This window comes from Chenopodium album, chromosome 3 (genome assembly GCF_948465745.1).
Source record: "Chenopodium album chromosome 3, dcCheAlbu1.1, whole genome shotgun sequence".
NCBI lineage: Eukaryota > Viridiplantae > Streptophyta > Magnoliopsida > Caryophyllales > Amaranthaceae > Chenopodium > Chenopodium album.
Genome location: NC_137836.1, coordinates 24,200,299 through 24,223,711, shown reverse-complemented (window position 1 = coordinate 24,223,711; position 23,413 = coordinate 24,200,299). Strand labels below are relative to the sequence as shown.

Here is a 23,413-nt window from a genome sequence, read left to right as displayed (position 1 = left end):
AATGTTAGAAGGTAAGAGTTCCCCTAGTTCAAGCCTTTGATAAACCGAATATGGCATTATGCTCACACTAGCTCCCAAGTCACATAAGGCATTATCAATTTGCATCTTGTTAATGGCACAAGGAATGGAGAAGTTTCCGGGGTCTTTCAATTTGGGTGGCATTTTGTTCATGATGATAGCACTACAATTTTCGGTCAAGTTGATAGTCTCCACAACCTCACAAGTCCTTTTCCCACTCAAAATGTCCTTTAGGAATTTGGCATAATTTGGCATTTGGTTGATAACATCGGTAAAAGGTAGACAAAGATGAAGTTGTTTTAGCATATTAATGAATCTCCCAAATTGTTCATCCAATTTGTGTCTCATGAATTTTTGTGGGTAAGGGAGCTTGGGTTTCACAATTTCTTTCTCTACTCTCACCTCTCTAGGTGTCTCAACCACAACCTCATCCAATGATGCCCTATCCCCCTCATTCTCAACCAAGGCTTCCTTAGGAACCTCCTTATCCTCACCCTTCCTAGGTAATCTCTCCTCAAGAACCTTACCACTCCTTGTAACAATAGCATTCACGTGTTTCTTGGGATCAAGACCTTGGGAAGGTAAAGAAGAAGGGCTTGCGTGATCTTTCAAAGCATTAGCAAGTTGAGAAATTTAGTTTTCAAGCATTTTATTGTGGGTCATCATTTCATTGAACTTCTTATCACTAACGGCCATGTATGTGTTCAACAACTTGGTTTGATTCTCAATTATTTCTTCCAAATTGGTCCTAGGTGAAGAAGGTTGTGAATAGAAATTTTCTCCTTAAGTCCTTGGAACAAATTCGGGTGGGGGACCTCTTTGATCATTATTTTGAAAATTTCCCTTCCCTTGGTTGTTCCAAGTACCCCTATTTTGATTTTGACCATAACCTTGATTATGGTTACCACCACCTTGATTATGGTTACCACTACCTTGGTTGTGATTTCCATAACCTTGGTTTTGATTACCATAATTTTGGCTTTGATTTTGGCCACTATAACCTTAGTTATTATAGCTACCACGAGAACCTTGGTTCCCTTGGTTTCTATAACCACCACCTTGATTATAGTTGTCAAAATTGCCTTGGTTTTGGTAATTCCTATTCCATTGACCTCTTTGATTATCAAACCTTTGAGAATTATTATTTGAAACATAATTCACATGCTCACTCTCATTGTTATCAAACTCATCAACACATTCATTAGGACAATTACTAGAGTCATGATCATACGATCCACATGCATCACAAAACAAACAACCCATAGGCATATTATGTGAAGAGGGAGGGGGTTGAGAGTTAGAAGGAGTACCTCTCCCCTTAAATTGGGAGGGAAGATTCGAAGCTTGGGAAGAAGAAGAAGTGCTCTCCAACTTGGCTTTGATTGCGGTCATCTCCTTTCCCAAGTTTGTCATTTGGGAGGAAAGGTTGTTGATCGCATTTAGATGGTCCACCGAGTACAATGAAGATTGCTTGCTTGAAGAGTCTCTCTCCCCATCTTGCCAATCTCTATAGTATGTCACCACGTCCTCAATAATGTCCACCACTTCTTCTTCGGTCTTGTTCATGATAGGACCCCCGGCCCCCCCATCAAGGCATGACTTGCCTTGGGGACTTAAACCGCCATAGAAGATTTGGACCACTTGGTATGTTGGGATTCCGTGGTGAGGGCACTCCCTTTGATACTCTTTGTATCTCTCCCATGCCTCGTAAAGGCTTTCATTTGGCCTTTTCTTGAACCCTTGAATCAAGGCTCTTGCCTCCGCCGTCTTCTTTTGAGGGTAGAAGCGGGACAAGAAAGCCTTTGTAACATCATCCCATGTTCTCAAGGAGTTGGGCTTCACTTCTTTATCTAGCCACTCTAAGGATCTTCCTATGAGAGAGAAGGGGAACAACTTGAGGCATATGAACTCTTGAGAAACTCCGTTGACTTTGATGGTGTTGCAATATTTTTCAAATTCTTTAAGATGGTTCAACGGGCTCTCATTCTTAGCCCCACTATATTTCCTCCTCTCAATTAAGGTGATCATGGCCGGCCGAATCTCGAAATCATTTGCCGGTGTTGTAGGCGGAGCTATGCCGCTCTCAAACCTATAAGCACCGGGTATTCCTAGCTCCTTCAAGGCCACTCTCGGATTTTCTCCCATGCCTTGCTCTTCTTCAATCTCTTCTTCACTTGAAGAACTATACCCCAAAGATCGATTAGCTATTCTTCTCCTTGAGAGAGTTCTTTCGATTTCCAGGTCAAAAGGCACAATGGATCGATCACGAGCTCTATGCATGCAAAACTTCAAAGAAAATATTAGTAGCACGGCTACAAGTGTAGCCTAAAGAAACAAAATCTTTTTGTATATTTTTTTTTCAATTAAAATGAAGTAGACTCAACAACAAAAGCTAAGCACCAATAGCATTCCCCGGCAACGGCGCCATTTTGACAAGAGGAAAATGTATGTCGTTATCTACCCTTCCCCCAAGTCAAACTAAATTTGTAAACACCTAACCAACCTTATATGAATATAGGGTAAGTTAAGGGTCGATCCCTAGGGAATGCAATGATGAAAACTAGAGTCTAAGTCAAGCTACCTCGAAGATGGAGTTTAGATTATGGTTGGCACTATGGTAAACTAAAACAAGTATAATCAACTAAATCAAAGGTCTAAACACTAGGGATATGGGTTCCACATGCAAATTCAATGATAATGCTAGTTTAGAGCTCAATCAATTAATTCAAGTATTGGAATGGACAAACAATAGTAGCAATCAAGAGAGTTCAAATGCTATCTCCTATAGGAAAATCTAGGTGTCACAATGAAAGGCAAATCAAGAAGAATCACAAGCAAACCCAATCAATTAGAGCAACTTTCAATTCAATTGTTCATATCATTAAGAGTTGCAATGCAATCTAGATTAATCTTATAGGTTGATCACTCCTAGTCTAATCAATCACATGCAAAACTATGTCAACCAATTTAATTGCAACAAATCAATCAATCAAAGAGCATCAACTAGCAATTTCATTAATCAAACATGCTTCCCCCTTTCCCTAGCAACTAATCTACTCACTAATCATGGTGAAATTCAAGAACAAATAACTAGAAATTGCATTAATCTTCATTCTATATCAAAATCTAAGAGAAATCAAAATATTGAAATTGCATTAATCTTCATTCTATATCAAAATCTAAGAGAAATCAAAATATTCAACAATATCAAATTCAAATCCAAAGAAAAACAAGCAACAAGCATAAATCAAATAGCAAGTAAGTAAGAGATGAAAGAAGGAAGAGATTCTCACTAATATTGATGATTGAAAATGAAGAAATCCAAACTTGATTGATCAAATGTTGAGTTACAAATCCAAAACCAAGAACTTCTCTCTAACCTCTCTCTAAATTCTCTCTCTAAAACTAAGCTAATGAAAAATTATCAAAAAGTTCCTTTCAAAAAGGAATTACAATTCTATTTATAGGTAAAGAAGAAACCGGCAAATCCCGCGGTCTCTCTCAATGAATCCGCGGGCGCGGAGAAATGGGTATGGAACCCTCCGCGGGCTTTCTGGGCAGCACCCGCGCCCGCGGCAAGATAGACCCGCGCCCGCGGCCAAAGATGTCGCGCCCGCGGCTAATCCCCTGCTCCCAAAACTCGATCAGGGGGCCGCGGTCTCTCTGAGATGGAGCGCCCTCTCCAGATTTCCCGCGCCCGCGGAGAGCCCGCGGGGCAACCGCGGGAAGCTCCTGCCAAAATCTTGCAATTTGCTCTTCTTAAGCCCGCGCCCGCGGCTCCACTGACCCGCGCCCGCGGCCTGCTGGAAATACCTTGGAGACCTCTCCGAGGCCTCTCCAAGGCCTCTCTAAGCCCTCTCTAGCCAAATGCTTCTTCCTTACTTGATCATTAAGGCCCCAACTTGATTCCTTTGCAAAGGTGATTCTCCAAATACCTACACAAGCAAACAAAGAAAGGAAATAAAAGGAAAAAGAGCCAAATAAAAGGAAAACACGAGAACTATAAAGAAAATAGGAGAAAGAGAAACCTAAGGAAAAAGGACCAAAAATAAGAGAAGAAAGCATGAAAAAGGGAAAGAAATAACCCTAAAAGACTACCCTATGAGTGCCATAAATGACACTCATCACACTTCAAGTTTAATCGTTAAGTAGGTGCTAAAAAATATCTCTTTGGCTAACAACGTTGTCTAACTTAGTTACCTTTACTTTGATCGTCGTTTTTGTTTTTTTTTTTTTAAAAACCGAAAAAAATGTTTTTTATCGAAATTTATTTTATCGTACTTTTTGCTTTTTCCAAAAAAAAAATCAAAAAAAATGTTTTTTAATAATAATAAAAAAAAACCGTATGTGTTAGATGCTACTCTTGAAGATGCACTTTTCACCTTAGTGCAAGACGAAAAATTGCACGCGATACTATTTTTGATTATAATGATTCGTTTACGTACTTTATAATCGAACTAATGACATTACTTCTTATGAGATTCGTCATTAGAAGTCCGCATCCCTTAATAGGATGTCATCAATATGTTTATTCTTAAACGTGCCTACTTTCGTGTTCATCATGTTTTAGTTGTAATTGATCAACCTTGATTTAAGAGTATAACTTATTTACTTTTTCTCTGGTTTAAAAAGAAAATCCTGAGAACCTTACTTGGGATGTTTGTCTCACACACATACACACAAAAAAAAAAAAAAAAAAACGACGATCAAAGTAAAGGTAACTAAGTTATAAAATAGAACAAAAAAAAAATTGTTCTTATAAAAAGGATACAAAAAAAATATTATTCTATAAAAAAAGAGAGATAATGAATGATAAAACCAAGAAAATGATTTAATTATTTCTTGGATTTTACATTTGGAGGCCATGATTCTGTTTAAGCAAATAGTAATATATTATCCTTTTAAGATGAGCAATACGATAATCATAATTGAAAAAAAATGATATAGATCTCTATTGTAATCTAAATGATCAACAAATACCATAGTATATTTGATCATTTTAAGGAGTATGTTCGGGTTGATTAATATTCTTAAAAATTTGATGAGCATTTTCAATCCAACTTTCTTGTCTTTCTCTTCTACCTTTTTTGAAAAAATTCATTTAAAGTAATCCTTAGATGATTACCTTGTTGAAGTCAATACAAATCATGACATTCCATTAATGATTGTTTGTGAATTTTTTTTGACATTCTTCATCAACAAACTTGCTTAAAATGAATTCGTATTACAAGGATTAAAAAAAAAAAGAAATAAAACAGTCATTTTGGCTTTGATTCATTGTTTGAATGCTTGGAAGAAAAGGTTTAAGTGAACGCGCTCAATTTCTCGTGATACACATTACTAGATCATCTTCCACATTCGCATACTAGTCCAATCATGGGTGACAAAGCAGCATTGGAGAAACTTAGAGAGGAACTCCAAAACTTAAAGGACCGAAGAGAAGAAGAAGCCCAAATGAAGGCTCATAAAAAAGCAAAAAAGGCTAAAATAAAAGCAGAAAAAGAAAAAGAAAACATTCTGCAAGAAAAAGCAAGAGCCGAAAGAGTACTTCAATTATGAGCTTGCACCACTACCTAGTGGCAAGACTCTCCCAGAAAAGTTCTTGACTATGGATTTGCCAACCTTTAAGGTTACAGACAATCCTAGGACTCACTTAATGAGCTTTATTAGGGGTTGAGCCAAGGAGTTTATAGGTACTACGCAGCGGAAAATCATGAATCATATTTAATCAAGTACCAATCCCAAGATCACATGCATAACACATAAGACACATAATTATACCTTTGAAGTGTGAATTCCACGTACTCCCTCTGTCCTAGTTTACTTGCAACATTTTGGCTGAACACGCTTGTCAATGCACATGTTTGACTGTTAATATCTTTTATTATATAATAACATAAGCCATAAAAAGTTTATATTAAGAAATTATACATAAAAATAGACCTAAGAACATATTACATGATTATATTGACTTTCAAATAATAGCTAAAAAAGATGGTCAAAGTGAGATGTGTGAATAGTGCAAAAAGTCAAAACGTTGCGAGTAATTTAGGACGGAGGGAGTAGCAATTTGATTGACAAATCAGGGAGAGAATAGAGCCCAAAGCGTTACTCCTCTACTTAGTCCACGAGCTTTGAACGAGTCTCCCACCAATATTAGATTGGTCGATTGATTGAGGAAAACCGCGATCACCACCTTTAATGGACTAAGCCGACCACCACGATCCACCACCACCATGAACCACCACACTGGCGACGAGGAGGAGAGAGAGAGCTGTGAGAGAGAGGAGAGTTTGAGAGGGGTTGGTCTCGTGTTTGCTAATTAGTGGATGATGCCATATGACCGGCCATACTAGAGGATGAGGCCCATCACGGGCCTTGTCCTCCCGTGCCCGATCTAGACCCTTTGTGTGACCTTATAGGATATGTCCAATAGGGCTTTGGGCTATTTTACTAGCCCAAAGATCGTTGGTACCTCTAGCTATGATAAAACGACGACCCAAATGTCCAAACTCAATTATCTCCATAATTTGATCCATTTATATATCTAGTAATTGCACACGACAAAGACATAAATCCTTCAATCTCCCACTTGTCTAGAAAAGTGTGTAATATTCAAATTCCTTAAGTCAATATGTGTCAATTTGATAATATGATTGCATCACATGTCGAGATCATATTAATCTACAAATCGTTTCTTGAAATCTGAGTTAGAATTACAAAACCAAATGATTACTGAGTAATGCATTTGAACGCGGCAACATATTTTCTGAATTCTCTCTCTATAAGCGGCCATGGCACATTTTCTAATTTAATATGTAGACTCAATACAATATTGTGACAACCAAAGCTCCCACTCAACTTTTGAAATAACCGGGAAACACACTTTGTAATCTCCAGTTACGGGCAGACGTTTGAGTGTACCACAGTCATAACATCCATTGAATGAAATCAATAATCCACTAATATATCCGGAAGCTCTATACTTGAACTTCAAGGTAGGTCATAAGTTTACTCATGCATCATTCATGCATACCCAAGTGATTGACCGAGCATCTCTATGCCCCTATAGCCCATGAAACTTTGCTATCCAATAAATCTTACATGCTAGTCCATTCATTGAAATCATTTATGTCCACTTTAATGATTTCGAACTAGGAACTTAAATAATATATGAATTTTGTTCACCTGTGGGGTTTCATTCACTAGGTCATCAACCTGGTGAGCCCATCAATTCATAATTATTTTGGACATTTTATTTAATTTCCAAAACCATAATTTTATAAGAGAAATAATAATTTCAATTTTAAACATAATTCTGCAAATTAATGCATTCCTTATGTAACATGTTTTCTCAAAATATATACAACTTGAATAACATAACTTGCTTCAATCCAAGTCTTTAATATGACTCTCATATCTTAGTCTATGGAAGGGGTTTAGTGATTTCTCACTCATAATACAACTTTGTAGATCTCGACATCCTGCTTTTCACTGATCTCATAAATGAGGTGATATCTCAGATCTTTTTGTTTGGATTTGTGATGTGACCCTGACTCCTTTGTTTTGGCAAAGGTGTCTTTTTAGTCACAAGACAATTTGATCCAAACTTCCTCCTTAACTACTATTAATGTAGCTAAAACACATATTCTGACAATGAGTATGCAACAGTATTATGATTTGAACTCTTCAAGCTTACTGTCCTTCTTCAAATAGACACGAATATGCATCTAGATTAACATCTAGAGTCATCTTGCCTGTTTGGTAAACTTGCACCTTTGACAACTTATTTACTTTTAACACCATTAGCTAGAAATATTCCTTTAGTCCTTCTCAAGTACTCAAGGATTTTCTCTTTGCAACTTTCATATGCTTATTCTGAATTTACTTGAAACCTGTTACACATGCACAAGTCATATGTAACATCTTGCTTTGTACATATCATGGCACATATAATGGACCCTTTTGCAGAAGCACAATGTACATTATCCACACAACTCAACTCTACTAGCTTTTGAAGAAATCGAGTTTTACTGAGTGTAATACCATGAAGCATGGGAAAACATCCTCTCTTAGAGTCTTGCTTCATGAACTTGTTAAGAATCTTATCAACATAAATCTCTCGATATTTTCCAATCATCCTTCAAGATTCACTTCGTGCATCTTGATTCCCAATATGTACTTAACATCTCTTAAGTCTCTCATATAGAAACAACTCTCTAACCACTGCTTGACTTATTCAAGCATTGATAAGTCATTTCATATGAATTGTATGTCATCTACATACATGACCAAGAAGACCAATTGCTCCCACTAAACTTCTTGTCTCTACAAGATTCCTTTTCGTTCTTTGAGGAAATCAAACTGTTTGATTGCCTAATCGAAACGAATGTTTCAAATCCTTGATGCTTACTTCAATCCATGAATTTCTGAAGTTTCTAAAACTTTCTAAGATTTCTGGATTTCAAAATTCTTAGGTTGTACCATATACATATCATCCATCAAGAACATTTCATGAAGGTGATTTTGATATTTAATGCTAAGTTTTGTAATTGAAATTAGCAATCACTAGAAGAATCCGAATAGGCATACCCAACTAATAGGTTTGACCCTATTTGTAAGACTATCATAGATTGACACATCTTTACAGACATGGAGTCCATTCTAGATTTCATGGCTTTAATCCATTTCCTGAGTGGCACTTACCCAAAGCTTGTTTGTAGGGAATGGATTCCAACCATTTCAATAGGAAAATTTTAGAATCCACATTTTCTCTGAATTTCAACAAACTGTTTTTTTAAATCCCTAGTAACCCACGATAGGTACAAGCTTTTCATTCAAGTGGGACGATAGAAGCATCGCTAGTGGAATTAGCTTTCTTCGACATATGGCTTATCAAATTTGCTGATTTCATATGCCTTCGTCTCTGATGTAGTGTTATCCACATCCTTTATTGCTCGTCTCGAATCTTATCGAGATCTAAATTCACTCCCATTTGGCTTTGTAGGAAGAGATTTCTTTCTATAAAGACATTATCGCGAGCAACAAACACTTTGTTTCTACGCGATTGTAGGAATAATACCTCTTAGTTTCCATGAGAAAACCCATGAAGAACTATTTGTCTGATTTAGGGTGCATTATGTCATCTTTGTAAACATTTTACATTGATTTCATAACCCTTAATCCTGTTTAGAAAAGAAAAATTTTGGAACATTTCCAAATCATAACTCTTATGACATCTTTTCTACTACTTTGGTTAAGTTTTATGTTTAGTATATTTGCAATTGTTGTTGTAATGCATATCCTTAAACAATATTTGTAAATCATTAAAGCTAATCTAGGATTGAACCATGGCAAGCAAAGTTTGATTCCTTCTTCATAAACATACATTTTAATTGTAATGTTTCTGGTTTGCGAATTAATTCAACAATTCCCTATTAGATGATCATTGATTTTGAGTTAAATATTTATCACAACAATCATATTGTAGCGTTAAATATTCAAGTCAAATTGATTTTACATTTCATTTTGGAATTCTTGAACTTTTCATGACTCCAAGCTTTACTTCATTAAGTAATTATCGATATATTTACTTAAATCGTTAGTAAAAACAATGAAATAGTTAAATCTCTTTGCTAATTCTTGAACTTAAGGTCCACACACATCATATGTTTGTGTTCCAAAAGGTCATTTTAGCTCTTTTACCCTTTCAACTAAAAGGCAACTTGGTCGTCTTACCTTATCAAGCATGAGTTCCAATTCTTAAATGATTCATAATCAAATCAGAATAAGAGTCCATCCAATGTAACTTTGGATGTGCTAATTGGTTTATATGACCTAATCTTACTTTATTGTAAGTAAGTTTATCTTTGAATCATCTAAATTGTTTTTGTGATCTATTTATATCAATGTCATAAAATAAAATAACTCATATCTAGCAAATATGAAAACAATTTATTACCTAGGTCATGGATCAACACTTGTCCAAGCCAAGTAAAAACCAAATTAGTATTCAAACTAACACTGAAAATTGTCTCATCAAAAACTGGAAATTGTTCTAAAATCATGATAAACTGATTAGAAAATAAAACTATGAAGCTATCCCTTGTCACTCGAACACTTCTAGTGCACCTTCAAGCTCCATTTCCATGCTAGCCTCACTTATTTGCAGTTCCTGCACAACATTAAAAATGTTAAACACTGCAACTTGGTATCACATACCTAAGTGAAAGTTAAAATGTTTGTAACAAGAGTATAGGTAACTCTTACCTTTCACTTCATCCTAGTGAGGACATCTTGTTCAAGCTCTGGCTTATTCTCCTTTCCGGTAATTCTCTGCATGATTCTTGAGTAAATCAACTAGCTTGACCGCATAATCCTCATCATCTTGTGAAAGTTTCTTGAGGTCAAAACCATCATGTAGAGAATGCAGAATTATGTCATGAACCTGATGATCTTTGTATGGTCTCACTAACATACTCATGCGGTTAAACAGTTGAACCATCATATCCACATGAATCTGTACTGACTGATCTGGCAAGAGTTTTCTCGAAATTATCTCGCCATTGATCTTGTAGGTTTCACACCTAATATTTCCAGTCCAGGAGTTATCGTTCTTGGGAACCGTATTAATGATTTCCTCGACGTTTCCATCCAATTTCCCAACAACATGGGAATTCAGTATTCCATAGCAAACATCACGTAAGCACTTGAATAAGAGATAAGGTTCATAGTGCATGAATCTTCTAGCCCAATCCTATGGAATAGAAGACAACATTACATATGCGACTCTCATAGAATCTGAAACATTTCTCAAATGCTTCTCAGGAGTCATGCCTGGACTAAATCTGCCCTCGGTTGGTAAGATTAAACGAAATTTGAGATTTTCATTCCTTAGAACACTTCTAAGTTCGCTTTCCCAATCGTTGAAGTTGAAAAAGTTAAGCCGTCTTATCATTGTTGGTGGTAAAGAATTACTTTCATCATTGTTACGGCTACCCATCTATGTAAAAATAAGGCAAAGTTTAATACTCCCTCCGTTTTTAAATATTTGCTCCATTTCTCAATGTGCGGAGTTTTAGAAGAAATTGGAAAAAGTAATAAAATAGAGAGGTAGTGGGGTAATTGGGAGATTAAAAAGTTGTAAAAAGAAAAAGTAGTGGAAGAATAGGAGGTCAGAGAGTATTATGTTGGGTCCACTAGGTGTGAGAAATGAATTAAATATTGTTAAAGCTTTCCAAAAAAGGAAATGGAGCAAGTATTTAAAAATGGGCGAAAATGGAAAGTGGAGCAAGTATTTAAAAACGGAGGGAGTAATTATGTTTAATTAACATTACGATACCATAAACGAGTTATATAGGTAACTTTAAAACACTTTATTCAACATTAATTGATCTCAATTGAATTTTAAGTGATTAAGATCCTTTATTTGTGTAATAGTTGACCGGACTGAGGCCCTACCATCAAGCATTACATTTTCAAGGTGAGTAAACTCTTTACTGATTACAACTCTTGTAACTCTTGGTTGAATAATTAACCATCACATGTTTAATAATTACCCTTTGCTTCAAGGTTCTAAACTCTTTAGGTAACCTTGTTGAGCATAACCAATAAATTATGAAGAACGTGATCTACCCCACAATTGCCTAAAATAACAAGTGACGCTCTACTGAGGCCGACCCATCACTCACAATTAAAGGATTGTTGGGTATCTAATTGGAAAATCAATCTCAATATTACTGGGACCTAGATTCATTTATGTTGTGATTATTTAGTGAACTCTAGCGCATCATCAATCAACATAAATAAAACCTAACATGCATAATATACTAATGCAATAAAACATGACATAATATGGGCCCTTAGTCCTAAGAAAACTAGAAATGAAAAGCTCCCACTTGAATAATCATGGATCTCCATCCACCTTGCTCCTTTGGGCCTTCACTTCATGGGCTTTTATGGACTAACACTATTTAAATAACTAATCTATTTACTTTAAATAAAAGTTACAAAAATACTTAACGGTATACAGACTGTATTTAGATTACAAAAAGATATCACGATGCGCTGATCGTACTTTAGATTCTATGGGCCACACTAGTCTATATATAGCAACAAAATATCATATATTATAAAAGTGTCATATAATAAATCACTCAACATGCTTGTCTAAACTACAACATCGAATGTTCATAATTAAGTCAACGTATTTTTTAAATATCTCATATTTTGAATCATAATTAGATAATATCACGTATTATTCATGACCAATCACAAAGTATCATATATTTTAATTTAGGCATGACATAGAGTCAAATCTTATTTTAATCTAGAAAGATAAATCATATTTAATCTTCCATGATTATCCTAACAACTTTAGGAGATTTTATCCTAATTACTAGCAAATCAAATAATTTTAAAATCAATTATATCCTTTTGGAATATGCTCAAGATATCCTAATCAATCTTATCCAAAATTAACCACTTTAATTATGGATAATTACCAATTTAACAACTTTAAATATGGATAATATCAAATATAACTACTTTTGCTAGATTTGATTTTATCCTAAAATAAAAGATTTTATCTAAAATAAAACCGATTTTATCCAAAATAATTTGTATTTATCTTAAAATATTTTTCAAAAACCATTTTTTTTTTTGAAAAAACCGTGACTGCAGGGTTGTTGGCCACCGTGGTCGCCAGCAGGAGCTAGCCACTACCGCAAGGCAGCAGTACCCGTAGCAATGGTAGCCACGGCAGCAGTGTGCAATGCTTGCACATCTACTGCCCAGCCACCTTGGATCGCCGCCCTACCCTCCCTCCCCTCCCTCTTGGACTGACCAGCAGGTCGACGGCCGCTGTGGCTGCGCCACCTAGATGTGGCTGCCGACCTTAAAACATTTTTTTTATTGTTTTTAATTTAATCAAAATAACTTTTATCAAAAGTAAATTAAATCAGTGCAAAAATTAAAATTAAATCAACATTCAACTTTAAAATTAGGGTTCATCCTAAAATTAATCCCAATTTAATTCTAACTCTTAATATTAAATAGATGATCATACACAAAATATTTTTATGCATAAATCAATCCGATTTAAAATATGAAACATAAAACAAATCTAATTAAATCAAAATAAAGCACAAAAATCACATTTTAGGCTTTGAATTTTTGAAAATTCGAAAATTATTAGGGTTAGGGTTTTCAACTTTCGAATATATTAGGGCTAAATTCGGTCCTCTTCATGGCTATTTTGAGCATAATTAAATCATTTAATCAATTCTAAGAGTTTAATCATATTAAAAATAATAATTGAACCATAATTAAATTAATTTCTCCCTCTTAATTGATTATAAAATTAACATGGACTTCAATTTAATCGTATTAATATGATCAAGCGCGTTCATGCAAGAGGCTAACGGATACCACTGTAGGAGTTTATAGGTACTACGTAGCGGAGAATCATGAATCATATTCAATCATCAAGTACCAATCCCAAGATCACATGCATAACACACAAGACACATAATCATACCTTTGAAGCGTGAATTCCACGTAGCAATTTAATTGACAAATCAGGGAGAGAATAGAGCCTCAAGCGTTGTTACTCTACTTAGTCCACGAGCTTCGAACGAGTCGTCCACCAATACTATATTGGTCGAGTGATTGAGAAAAACCGCGATCACCACCTTTAATGGACTAAGCCGACCACCACGATCCACCACCACCACGAACCACCACACTAGCGCCGAGGAGGAGAGAGAGAGAGCCGTGAGAGAGAGGAGAGTTTGAGAGGAGTTGGTCTCGTGTTTGATAATTAGGGTTTGATCTCAGTGATAAGTTAATTGCATACTTGCTAGCAAACCCTAGGCACCTAGTCTATTTATAATCCCATTATAATTAGACTAGGGTTAGGAAGCCCAAACTCTCTTATCCCACTCCATATGGCCGACCATACTAGAGGATGAGGCCCATCATGGGCCTTGTCCTCTCATGCCCGATCTAGACCCTTTGTGTGACCTTATAGGATCCATCCAATTGGGCTTTGGGCTATTTTAATAGCCCAAAGAACGTTAGTACCTCTAGCTATGACACTACTAGTGTAGACACCTAAAAATGTCTCCCCAAAACCAAACCCGACAATGAACACCTCTCACCTCCATCATTGGTCGGGTTGAGTATTTAATATTTGGAGTTCTTAAATCAATGTTCTTATTAATACATTTCATAAATTAATCCATTTCCTAGTTCATTTCCCTAAACTATAACTTGTTTTCCACTTTTTGTGTCCACATCGTAAAAATGAGAGAAACTGATTTTTTTTGTCTTATATTTTGATATATTATTGTTTGGTTAGATAGGCCTTGAAATAAGCTTTCCAACCATATATCATAATCCCAATTTCAATTAAAAACGAAGAAGATATGAGCCAAACATTAAACTCGGCCCAAAACCGACACCCTTCTACTAAAACGGTAATAACATAAAATTGAAAAACGATTGTAACATGATTCTAATTGGGTTAGAAATTATAATTGATAAGGTTTCCAATGATATATTATATGTCTTGTTCCGAGTTACGGATCAAAAGTTATCGTAATTTTAAAAATGCGTAAAAGAACTGGAATTACCGCGCGCAGTGCAAAATTGCCACATCGCGGGAGAAGGTGATGTGGCACGAGGCCTGGTACCGTGACACGCGAATTCTTAACGTGTCACGGTGCCTGGTGTAGTGACACGGGAATTCTCATGCTCGCGAAAATTCCCCGCGTCACAGGAAACTCTACCGCGACACGGGAATTAATGTCGTGTCACGGTATAATTTCCCGTGTCACGACGCCCATACCATGACACGAGATTTTTTCCGTGGTTTCTCCGTGTAATTCTTCACGCGCTTTTATCCTTTATAGGTTAAATCTGTCCCGCATCACTCCAATGTTCCCCGCGTCACGGGAATCCTTGCCGTGTCACGGTGCATTTTGCCGTGTCGCGGCAACCTTTTTTAGGGTTTTTATTTTTTTAGGATTCCGTGTGTTCCCCCTACTCATTTCCTCTATAAATACCCCCTTCCTTTCTACAGTTAGGGGCATCAAATCACTCTCTCTTCCTCTCTTTTACACCAAAAATCATTATCTTCTCTCTCTCTCTCATATTCTAAGCCTTAAACCTATATTTCTAATTACACCATTCTTCCCTTAAGCACTCCAAAGAGTCCATACGACACCTGAGGTTCCGTCCTTAAACCAAGGCGTAAATGGTATAATTAATTAAGGGTTTGGACTAAATCAAATCTACATTTATTTAATTTGATTTTCATTTTATTTATATTTTTTTTATTGAAGTTACTAACAATTTTATTCATGATGTATCAATTTAAAGGAACGCGCAGAATGTGAGTAATTAATTAATTAAATTACTCGTATTTTATTTTTATATTGCTAGTATCATGATTAGGTTATTTTATTATTTGATTTGACTAACGATATTATGGTTAAATTGCTTCCAATATAATATTAATGTTTATTCTATTATTATTATTATGATCACCATATTGCATGTTAAAGGGAATATATAATTGAAAATCACGCCTAATAAGATAATTTGGACAACAGGTTTAGGTTCCTTTTTAATCTTGTTGTTTAATCAAGTGATCACGATATTTTAGAATTATGTGTTGCATTGTTATTCAGCCAATTTAGTATAATAATATATTGGAGCAAATTGAATCTTTGTTTGCATGCCTTTGAGATCGCAGGAATCACTTTTCACTATAAGAATCGAGAAGAGGCCAATACGAGCGAATGTGACTCCATGACTCTTTTCGTACCATCATCCCTGATCCTCCTTTCGTGAAACTAAACCATATGGAGTTTGTAATCTCATGGATTATGAATGGGGTGTAACCTTCACGGGTCAATCGTTGTTTCCTTCGTTGTCCCTTATTCATGGTTGCCTTTTATGATCCGTGAACGGTTTACAAGTTCCTTAAAAACTTGTTAGCGGCTCCCTACTTTCCTTGTCCCTAATCGTATACGTCAATTCCTACTTCCTATAAGTGCCAAGCATATTCATACTGACGGATTCGTTCCGATGGACGTATAATTCCGTCGTAAATTTTGAAATTTTTGACGGATTTTATTTTTGTCGAAAAATTACGACAGATTTAAATAATCCGTTGGAAATTTCCGACGGAATTTAAATCTATTGGAAAATATGTACTTTACGACGGAATTTTCTGTCGTAATTCCAAAATTTCCGACGGAAAAAGACAATTTTTTGTTTTTTTTTAAAAATGTCTTTTATTTTATAAACCCTAACCGACACTCCTTACCCTTTAATTCTTTATTCCATCTGTTCTCTTTCCTCTACTATGCGCCTCCCTCTGACCCTCCCTTCTTTCTCTCTCCTCTCCTCTGGTCATCTCCTCTATTTCGTTCTACCCTCTCCTCATTTCTATTTCCTCCTTCTTTCTATCTCCTCATTTATCTTCTCTTTCTCTATTTTTTTTTTCGGCGAATGATGTGGCGGCTAAACGGTGGTGCTTCTCATATATTTCAGAAATTAATGGCTTTTTTGGTCAAATTCGACCACAAAAAGTCTATATTGAGGTATGTTTTTCGACCTCTTTTTTTTTATTTTTATGTTTTTATGTTTTATTTTTTGCACTTGATTGGGTGGACAGTTGACCAGAAGAGAACATTTTTCGGTTGGTGGCGCCGTGGTGGGGGTGACTTGTGCCGTGGTGGTTTTTTTTTTTTTTTTTTTTTTTTTTTTTTTTTTTTTTTTTTCAATTTTTTTAAAATTATTTTCGGATGGCTGGTGTTTTTAGATGGGTGGGTTTGGGTGTGTGAGTTTTAGGTGGGTTCGATTAGGGGGTCGGTTCGATCAGATCTAATTGGGTGGTTTTAGGTGGGTGGGTTTGGGTGTGTGAGTTTGAGTGGGTTCGGTTAGGTTGGTGGGTGGGTTTGGGTGGGTTTGATTAGGGGGTCGGTTAGGTGGGTAGGATTTCTTAGGGTTAGGTGGGTAGGGGATTATAGTGGGTGGGTGTGGGTGGTGGATCGGGTTAGGTGGGTAAGGTTTCTATTGGGTGTGGTTGTGGGTGTGGGTGTGGGTGGTGGATCGGGTTAAGGGGGTTGGTGATACAGGTTAGGGGTGGGCTTATGATACGGGTTAGGGGCTGGTGGTGGGGGGTAGTAGCTGGTGGTTTGGGTTGGTGATGGGGGGTGGTAGCTGGTGGTTTGGGCTGGTGGTGGGGGTGGTGGATGCATTTTTGGGCTAGTGGTGAAGGTGGTGGATGCTTTTTTTTTGTTTTTTTTAAATAATTTTCCGACGGATTATCCGTCGCAACTTTCCGAGGGAATTGTGTCCGTCGGAGATTTACGACGGATTTATCCGGTGTTGGGACACCACTTTCGACGACCGAATTCCGTCGGAATAGTGTTTCTGACGGAAAATTCTGTTGGAAGGGTCTGTTTCCTACAAACCATTTTTCGACAACTCGTTCCGACGGAAATTCCGTCGGAACGACCTATTTCCGACGGATTTCGGGGTTTTTCCGACGGAATTTTTCCGTCGGAAACAGGCTTTTTTTTGTAGTGTGATAAAACGACGACCCAAATGTCCGAACTTAATTATCTCCATAATTTGATCCATTTATATAACTAGTAGTTGCTAGATCATGGTTTTATAACCTCGATGCGAAACAAACTTCCACTTGGAGTGACGTTGTAAAAGCGTTTTTAACCCAATATGGAGATAACATCGAGCACACAACTACCTTGCGCGAACTCGAATTGCTTAAGCAAGTGGAAAAAAGCCTATCCGTAACGGGCAAAAATAGGCTTTTCGTAACGGGCAGCGGGCGTTACGAATACCGCCGTTACGGATAGAAATATTATTCGTAACGGGCACTTGTCCGTTACGAATAACTAGTTATTAGTAACGGGCAGGTTAAGTGCCCGTTACGAATAGCCAGGTATTTGTAACGGGCAGGTTAAGTGTCCGTTACGAATAATCAGGTATTTGTAACAGACAAGTTGACTGCCCGTTACGAATAGCCAGGTATTTGTAACGAACATGTTGACTGCCAGTTACAAATAGCCAGTTATTTGTAACGGACACTTTGACTGCCCGTTACGAATAATGTCTTGAAAAATCAAAATATTAGGGGTATTTGTAACAGGCACAAAAGGTGCTTGTTACAAATACCCCTTTTTCCTTTTCCATTGACATCTCAAATTATCATTTATAATAATTAACCAAACAAAAACCCAAATACTGATTTCCATGGCACAAAGGCACACAAATATTATCAAAATATGGCACACCAAATTTTAAATTTACATTTCAAAAAATTCATAGCTGTCTCTGATCTATTCTCCGCATCTGAGGCAAGCTCCAGCGTCATTTCAGCTTGAAATTCCAATTGTTGTAAATTAATGTGCCCACTGCCCTCTCGATTGATTTACATCAGCAGATGGACCAACACCAGCATTTCCTTCAACATCACTTTGTTCACAAGTCCTAGCAAGGATCTCATTTGCAGACTCATTTTGTTGATCATCATCTAGGATCTCATTTGCAAGCTCATTCTGTACTTGAGCACTATCAAGAACCTCTATCTGAGGATCATTTGGTACATGAGTACTGTCAATGCCCTCATTTGTGCTGTTAGCCTGAGTTTGATCATCTCTAAAACTATGAGGACTGTTTTCCAAAGAACTACCAGACAGGTCACTTGCTTGAACTTGAAAGATGTACAATCTGGATAGAAAACCTCTCCTGTATATTACATGAGATTAGGACAATAATACATAATATGATACAAAGAAAGATATTAGGAAATGGCTGCCTAATATCTAGGACAAAGCATAAAAAAACCAAATAAAAATAAAAAAGGTAAAAGTAACAGATCAAATCCTGAGTGATAATGGTTATTGTAACTGCCAATAATCCTAGTTTTATTTAAAAAATTATATTGAAACCTATGCTATTTGTCACTCATACTGTACAGATTCAAAATAGTTTCTGGCTGTCATCAAAACTTCAAAAGTGAACTGATTAATGATATCGTAGATACTTACTAAAGAGAATATAAAAAGGAAGCACCACCAAGATATCAAAAAGAGATAAACTCACATACAAGTATCAACCACATAGAGAAAAACTCACTTACAACCATATAGTTTACAGACATAAATTGTACCTTACAGTATCTTGCAGCCATATTGAGTCTTCCCATTTCAAGGAAGTTATTCACAGCCTGCTCCAAGCAAGATACAACCTCTGCAAGAAATAAAATTCAAAACATAAACACTCGTCTCAGCCAAAAAGTTGGTACCTAGCGCAAAAGGCTCACATATCAAAACTAGTGGGAAATTAGCAATTCTACAGGAAACATATTGCTATATGCATCATTTTGACAATAAGGGGAAAAAAAGAAAAAAAAAATAAACACACACACACACACAACTACTAAAAAGTGCAATTCAGCTGGATGTCTTTTGGCAAAATGTAGACCTCAGATAATAAGTCCTAAGTTCCCAGCACAAATGACCAAATACTGTAATTGCCATTCCTTCCAGACAATTTTAGGCAGTTTTAACAAAAACAATTACAGATTTACAGCTATTGACCTAAAACATTTTACCAATTCTGGCCAGTGTCTCGGGTCAAATAGGCTATTCCCTAACATCACCAGAGTTTATCCTACAACCGCATTGCAATTTGCAAGAAGAAATCCAATTAGTATGCGATGAAAACTAATACACAGGAACTAATGTCCCTACAAAAATAGATCTCAAGCTGAAACCAGAGAAAGAGAAGAGAAGACAAAAATGGACACATACACAGTATAGTTCATGCACAGATAATTGAACAAGCACTAAACCTAGTCTGTGAGGATCCCATATCCTTAATGTGCCATCAGAACCGCCAGCTGGTACTAAAGCAGAGCTAAATTTCCACCAGGACAATAATAAAATAGCCTGTGAAAATCCCGCACAGTTGCAAAGGCCCGCATATGTTTCATCCCGTATTGAGTTAAGGTCCCACATTCTTTCTCAAACACCCGAACCTGAAGATATGAAAGTTTTCACAGTTAATTAAGTTCAAAATAACAGAAATTTAGCTACATGTCCTGTTACAATGAAATCAACCAAGAATACAAATTTAATTAATTACCATTGATTTCAAGCAATCCCAATCATCCACAAGCGGCATATATTCCACAGCTTGGCTTTGCGCGTGGGACCGAAGGACCATTGTTTAGTCCAAATAAAAGTTTTCCGATCAATTCAATGCTGCTGTCAAGGTGGCTTATGTGCTTCATAGTCTCAGTTATCTCTTTAAGAATCTTATGCTTCTCCTCAGGTTCCTCCTTTGATCTTTCATACTGTAAGAGAAGTTGGTGATTATTGAGTAGTGACAGACATAGATTATAGATACAAGTCCAAGATTCAGAATTGACCAATTTATGTAAGTTAAGCATCTTTTGATCTAAAATGAAGTGTAACATGTAAAAAAAAAACTATTTTTTATGAAATCAATTACTAAAAATTTCCCAAGCCTGTGGGATAGGTTAACGATTGCACTGTTGAGTATACATATTTTAGGCTCAAGGATAGCAGACTTATAAGAAAAAAAGTATTAAGTAAACATATGCTATACTACTGTGGCTAAATTCCTCCCTAAAATCTAAAATATAGCATAAATTATGATAATTAAACAAAACCCACTACTTTTTTTTAAACCTAATTAGAAGAACAAACCAGCAAAAGCTATCAATTTGCAACATTACATATATAAAAACATATCATTACCCTAACATGATAAACCATAAAATTCCAAATCAAGTAAAATTTACAAACTTTACAACAAAAACAAGGATTCAAAACACAAAATCACAAACCCTGAAAATTCAGTTTATCAATCAATCAATTTAAAATTTCCTAATTGATTTCAACTGTTTAAATTAATTAATCCAGTAAAAACAGAGATAGCAACAAATAGATAAAAATCAATGAAATAAAAAAGAACTAATCAAATAAAAAAAAAAAAAAAAAACCCAGGTGATTTCAAATGTTTAAATTAACTAATATACACAACTAAATATCCAGAAAAATTAACACAAACCCATCAATCATCCAAATCAAGTCACACAAATTAGAACAAACAAACCTGTATATTAAAAAAATAAAAACGAATCTAGAAATTCAAACATAAAAAATAATAATCATTAAATTGAAAAATTCGTACCCAGGTTGAAAGAGAGGCGGCGAGAATTGCGGGCGAGATTAAGGAGAAGCGGTGAAGGAGGGCGGCGGAAGGCGGTGGAAGGGCGGATTGAAGGAGATCCGGCGCAACCCCAGTCAATTTAACCATTTTTCTCTCTCGTCGTTCCATCTCGCTGTTTTTCTCCAATGGAAGGGGAAGATCGATTGATGGAGTAGAGGAGAGAAGTCGTGATTTTGAAATGAGACGAGAGAGGGCCTGAGATTGATGGGCAAGATTGTTGAATTACGGGGAGGAGAAGTGGAGAGGATAGAGAGAGGGAGTGAGGGACTGATGAGAGAGAAAGAGGCGAATGACGGCATAGTTTGGGCATTTGGGTGAAACCCTAAAAAGCCAAATACTGGGCTCCTCTCATACGTTGGGCCAAGTTTGGGCATTTGTAACGGGCACAATATGTCTGTTACGTGTAATATAGTATCCGTAACGGGCAAAATAGTGTCCGTTACGAATACTTATTTATTTATAACGGGCACTAATTTGTCCGTTACAATTACATACGTATTCGTAACGGACATTAATTTGCCCGTTACAAATAAATAAGTATTCGTAACGGACACTATTTTGCCCGTTACGAATAGCCTGTTACGAATGAGATTTTTTCCACTAGTGCGATCAAAGGTTGCTCTTATTTCACAAAGACTCCGGATCATGAACTTGTCCCAAAGTTCATAAACAATATATCTCCACCATACAAGTGCCATTTACAATACCTTGGTTTAGACACATTTCTAAATGTCTATACTGTGGGAATATTAATTGAAAGAGACTTGATAAATAAAACCATGAATCATATAGATGGACTTGATTTTTAGAGAGGATTTCACCTAGTCAGAATCGGACAAAGCTCGAAGACGCAATCTCAAGAAGTTGTCAACAATTCAAGATGTAGCACCATAGGTCTTGTTTTGTTTCTTTCCTTTGTTTTTTTTTTTTTTATGATAGACTAAGAGATTCATGCTGTCGAATCTACTTATTTTGTACTCTCATTAATTAATGAATAAAAAATATATTTTCAAGTACGTCTATCTTGTACTCTTTTCAATCTCTTTATCGTTATTGACTTGAATTAAATAAAACGTATACATACAAACATGCAATATCAAAAGGCATACATACTCAACACTTTAAGAATCTTGATGATTTTTGGCTTACAAGATGTATTGAATGATAAGAAGCCCATCTTAGGCGCACAAAGAAAGGATATGATGATTTCACCAACACAAGAGGCAACTTGAAACTCCACAAATATAATCCCATGTTCTTAACCTTAGAGAAAATCCATCTTTTTGGCAGCCCTTTTGAGCCTCGTCAATTGAGCCTTAGTTATTCAACCTACATTATTCCATACCTTGGGATAGGAATGGTGGAAAGATTCAAATAGGATATTGGGGGAACGAAACATAAGAGGGGGACACAAAGTTAGTTTAAACCCAAAAGGAAAGATCAAATGCAAAAGAAAAAAAAATCGTTCTAAACCTAAAACAAAACTTGTCAAAAAAAAAAGAAAAAAAAAAGAAAGAAAAAAAGAGAGAGAGAGAGAGAGAGAGAGATGGCAAGGAAAAGGCACCTAATGTAGGAGTTATCACAACAAGTATAAAGGTTTTAATTTGAGAAGCACCAAAAGTAAGGGATTTTGAGAGTATACTTGAGCCCGTCCATTCTTTATAACCCCAAGCCTAGCCACGTTACAACCTTGGAAAGGACCCTCCTTGAAGTAGACCCTAACCATGTACCAAAATCATCATACCATGAAAAAATGGCCAACCTTAGGCCTTTGCACATATGGACCTACTATTGAGTAGTCATGCCCATAAATAAAATGCATGAAATGTTGAGTTATGATTACAAAATCATATAAAAATGATTTGGATAATTTGATATCCATTGGCTTGATTACATCATGTTAGTAAAGCAATTGAATCAAATTAAATTCGATGTTTTCCATATTTTTTGCAAAAGGAAAATGAGATGACTATCACTTTTTTTTAAAAAAAACAATCTGATTTTCTTTTAATAATAGGGCTATTTATTACCAAGGAGTTAATACAATAAATTGATTTGATATATCGATATCCTCGACGTCAACTTTAGATGTATTTTA

General features: G+C 36.1%; 1 long non-coding RNA gene and 1 pseudogene across 2 annotated transcripts; one reads left to right on the top strand and one right to left on the bottom strand.

The window, feature by feature from the left end:
- The first annotated feature begins 1,672 nt into the window (after positions 1 to 1,672).
- On the top strand, positions 1,673 to 1,771 carry LOC145626071 (small nucleolar RNA R71; annotated as a pseudogene).
- A 16,472-nt stretch (positions 1,772 to 18,243) lies between these two features.
- On the bottom strand, positions 18,244 to 21,596 carry LOC145612698 (uncharacterized). Of its 2 annotated transcripts, none has more exons than XR_014106682.1 (5): positions 21,277 to 21,596; positions 20,203 to 20,413; positions 19,869 to 20,095; positions 19,226 to 19,305; positions 18,244 to 18,801 (listed from the first exon to the last, which is right to left on the bottom strand). It is a non-coding gene; the product is annotated as an uncharacterized LOC145612698 (long non-coding RNA). The 2 variants fall into 2 exon arrangements; XR_014106684.1 differs by having other exon boundaries at positions 19,910 to 20,095.
- Positions 21,597 to 23,413: the final 1,817 nt, after the last annotated feature.